Source organism: Panicum virgatum, chromosome 1N (genome assembly GCF_016808335.1).
Source record: "Panicum virgatum strain AP13 chromosome 1N, P.virgatum_v5, whole genome shotgun sequence".
Lineage (NCBI taxonomy): Eukaryota > Viridiplantae > Streptophyta > Magnoliopsida > Poales > Poaceae > Panicum > Panicum virgatum.
In genome coordinates this window covers 38,340,812-38,345,311 of record NC_053145.1, presented here as the reverse complement: position 1 = coordinate 38,345,311, position 4,500 = coordinate 38,340,812, and the positions used below count along the sequence as shown (strand labels likewise).

The following is a 4,500-nucleotide window of genomic DNA, read 5'->3' as shown; positions in this document are numbered from 1 at the left end:
GAATATTTTGTGCTCCGTAACACTGCATAGATGAAAGTGAAGACAGAGTAAAGCGTGGAAAGACAAAACTGAAAGATATTTGGAACCTTCCAAAAGGTCATAGAATCGTGGTTAGATGCAATGAGCTGGATCAACCAATTGGAGTAGAGGCTGGGTTTCTAGGAAAATTTCTTGGCATGGTTGCTAGGAATGGTTGCTTGTGTAGCTTGAGCTACAAGGATTGGAGACTTCTAATAGGAAAGAAAGAGAAAAACACTGATGAACAAAAAAATAAAAAGGATATACTTAAGCAAGTGAAGGTACGTAGTTCAGCTAGGCACTGTGTAACCTTGTTGGTAATTTTTGATATTTCACTTTCATTTTTTACTGATGTATTTTGTTTTTGGCATATACAGATGAGATTCATGTACCCTTCTCGCATGGAAAAATGGATACTTCGAACCATTGGAGAGAGATGGAGGCAGCACAAGTCTAATCTGAAATCAATATATTTTGATGAGCATAAGAGCACAAAAGATAACCATAGTAATGTTCCTAATGGTGTATTTGATGATCAGTGGATTGCGCTTGTTGATTATTGGACGACACAAAAAGCATTGGTACATGGATTTGTTGGGTTCATATTTGTTTGCTTTCCATGCCCAGTAGATTTAATAAACATTTATGGAACCTAAATGCTTTTCTCTATCTCATCATTATATGGTAGGATATGAGTAAGAAAAACAGAGTAAACTGTACAAAGAAGAAGTCAACACATACAGCTGGAACAAAGAGTTTTGCTCGAAACAGAGAGGAGTTGGTAAATTCTTTTATAACTCAAACTGTACTCTTGCTACATCTATATGCTAATGATTATGAAGTTCTTTATATCTATTTTTCATTTTCACAGAGGGAAAAAGATCCTGAAAAGAAAAACCCTCATAGGGCTGTTTTGTATCTCCATACGCACCAGACTAAAAGTGAGAAGGACACAAATGCACATGTGGTAAGTTGTTTGTGAATGCTTCGTCTTTGATTGTTTACATCAGTAATTTTTCATGTTATTTTAATTCTTATTGGTGGTATGCATAGGGGGCTTTGAAGGAACTTATAGAGCAGCAGCCATGTTTAGCGGAGACTAGTCAAGGAAAGGTTGCATGGAAAGGAGATGCACTTAGTAAAATATTAGGAGAAGAAAAGCCTGGCCACGTGCATGGCTTGGGACTTGTTCCAAATCCTAATCAAGTGTTTGGCGCATCTGCTTCAAAGCGCCTTAAGAGTATAAATTTGACTTCACTAGATGAAATATCAAGTGAAGATGTAGTATCTTTGAGACTTGAAATGGAGAAGCTTGGGCAGCGTGTCCGGAATCAAGATGCCAATATACTACAGCTGCAAAAACATACCCAACAGGTAAATTTTAAAAAGTTCAATTCTAAGCATTTCCTACACTAACCTTCTGATTCCTTGACATAGGGATGTTTAGTTGATCCTGTCTATGCACCTAAAGATGGCTATTGTGCTGATGTGCCAAATACGAAACGAAAGGTACGTACCCCTTTAAAAATTGACAAGAAAAACAATATACTATAAATTTTTTTAATAGTTGGTTCTAATTTGTAGTTATTTGTCTATCAACAGCGAGTATATAGTGACCCTCAAAATCAAGATTCTAGCATGGATGGACAGCGAGTATATAGTGACCCTCAAAATTTCCAGGATTTCAGCATGGATGAACCACTGAATGATACAATGGTACAATTGAGTTGGATTTTGCATACCAGATTTATGTCAAAGATTTATTTGTTTTATTTCATCGCAGAATGGGCATGCTGACAATGTGGAGGATGATGATCTGCAGCCAGATTACGAATACCTTAGTCATGTACAGAAGGTATGGATGAGAGTGTTTTACTATGTTTGGCACTGGAAAGCTAGTAATGGTTGCCGCTTTAACTAGAATTTTATGTTGTCCTTTAACTGTGACTTGTGACTTATGCTTGCAGAGGTAAAATCTTATGATGCAGAGAAAAATAGATGTTCTTAGCTCAAAGAAACAGGTAAGGAAGCTATTTTTCAGTGATGAATCATTATAAGGTATTTTGGTTAAATATTCTTTTGGTTCCTCTGTAAAGAAGGTGGCTGAGCACTCATATGGAACCACAAATTCGGACTCATCTACCCCAGCCACAATAAATATTAGCTTACAGGTATTCATGAAGCACTGCCTGTAGATTTTGTTGGTGAAAGAATATATTAATTTATTCTTATTCACTATAGACGGAGCAAGATGATTATGTGGAGAATGAGGATCTGCCAGCATATTACAGAGATAATTGTAGTAACGATAAGGTTTGCACACCAAACTTAACACATGGATGCAAAGCAATATATTCTGTTCATGTTGCTAAATACCGTTATTGCCACTGCTTTCTGAGTTTTCTAATAGAATGGCAGTATACTGTTCTATGAACTTTATCAAATTGTTGTATTAAACAAGCACATATTACAGGTTGTCTCAAAGGAAACATATGCTACTCCCTCAATTTTTGAAGCATCTCAGTACCAAATAAATATCTTTCTAGCATTGATATTTTTGTTAGCTTATTTTCCACAACTAAGTTATCGATTTTGACTTGTTACCAGCTGAACAAGATCTCAAAAAGGCCTAGTGCATCGGTACCTGCTAGTGTATAAGACACATCGCTTAAAACTTCATTTTATCCTTTTCTTAATTGTTCTTACAACTGGAGTCTAAGAATCCCCATATATACTTTTGTAGAAGAATCATCGTGGTACAGCAAGTTTGTCAACTGGCAATACAATGAAGGTATGATTATTCAATTTCTTAGACAGACTATGATCTATTATGTGCTTATTTGTTGTATGCATATATTTGTGAACCAGGTTGGCACCAAAGTATACTTACAGAGATGGAAAAATCGAAACAAGACTGTTGCAATGGGTAAACTAGTGAGTTGTGATCCAAAACAGAAACTTGATGGTGTTCAGCTAGGCAAAGAATTTTGGATGGTTTCTGTTAGTTTTGTAATGGTAGAAGATGAACCATTGATACGACCATACAAAAACTACAAGGTTCTTAGAGATGTAGAAGGAGGAGCCCATGTTGCATGGCCTTCAACTTTTGTACGGTCTTTTCTATAACCCATTGAGATTTCAATTCTCATGTGTGTCATATTATTTAATTTAATTTTCATTTGCAGATCGAGAAGATAGATATATGATCACAGCAGAGGAACGCTTGACTGAGGTGAAGGAAGGAGAAAGGAGGACAACTAGTATGCTAAGAGGGATCTTTTATATGTTTCATATTTGCTCACATAGTAACATGTGCTCTGTAAAAAAAATGTGTCATGAATTTAGATGGTACTTTGTAATGCGACAAATTATTTATAATATATATATATGGCTCAGTGTGCTTATTTTTATGTTGGATGGTATTGCATTTTTTATTAAATTGTACAATATAATATCTATTGTTGTCTCATAAATAAATAATTATATAATATTAATGAACGAATGGTTTAATCCATACAACGCATATAAGTGTTGCAATAAACTAAATCTATACGTTACAACAAACCATAGAGGCTATTCACACATGGTCTGTACAAACACATATAAGTGTTGCCATGATCAAATATTATGCGTTGCAACTTTGCAACGGTTATTACTACATGTTATCAACACATAAATAAGTGTTGCAATAGATCCTTGCAACGCCATTTTAGGCAACGCATACAAGATGCGTTGGTATAGACCCTACCAACGTATATATGAACTTTTAGCAACGCATATTTGCGTTGCAAAAGGGGGTGTCAATTTGTAGTGAGGCAAGGAAAGTCCAGTTGTGCGAAATGCCGAAGGTAAGCAAAAGTCCTGTCGTGCGAAATGCCAAAGGCAATGAAAGTCTTGTCGTGCGAAATGCCGAAGGTAAGCAAAAGTCCTGTCGCGCGAAATGCCAAAGGCAACGAAAGTCCTGTCGCGCGTAATGCCGAAGGCAAAGTTGGAATCCCTTCGAGCTAGAAAGCCGAAGGCATCGTAATAAATGTGAAATGAAATGACATATTTGTGCAGGTGACTTAACAGTCAGCTTCAGAGTGGTGAAATTCTATCTCCGGCACTCATATTACTGTTGGAATAATATTTATTTCATCTGTAATGTGTTTTTGTTCAGACACGGGCTTCATCAGTCAGACCTTCGTCCTAAATGGGCTTCATCACTCCCAAGCAGCCTCCACCATGAACCCGGGCCAAGAGGGGCTATGGTCGGGCCATGGGACTAGCACCTTGTTATCGCCATAAATTAACAGGTTAATTTATGGGCCGAAAGCGAGATGGACTTAAAGTAGAAGATCAAGAAGACTTGTAAATCGGCTCCTGCGTGAGCATCTGGGCCACATGGGTCATGTACCTTTAGATTTAGTTTAAGATTAGAGATAGAGTCCGATCGGGACAAGATTAGTTTAGATTGTTTCCCAAGTCTCCGGACTATAAATA

The 4,500-nt window shown here is 36.9% G+C and overlaps 1 long non-coding RNA gene across 2 annotated transcripts; it reads left to right on the top strand.

Annotated features, from left to right (window-relative positions):
* Positions 1-1,983: 1,983 nt before the first annotated feature.
* On the top strand, positions 1,984-3,375 carry LOC120654076. 2 transcript variants are annotated; one of them, XR_005666973.1, is made up of 5 exons: positions 1,984-2,039; positions 2,115-2,189; positions 2,260-2,809; positions 2,887-3,126; positions 3,204-3,375. It is a non-coding gene; the product is annotated as an uncharacterized LOC120654076 (long non-coding RNA). The 2 variants fall into 2 exon arrangements; XR_005666974.1 differs by having other exon boundaries at positions 1,991-2,039; positions 2,118-2,189.
* Positions 3,376-4,500: the final 1,125 nt, after the last annotated feature.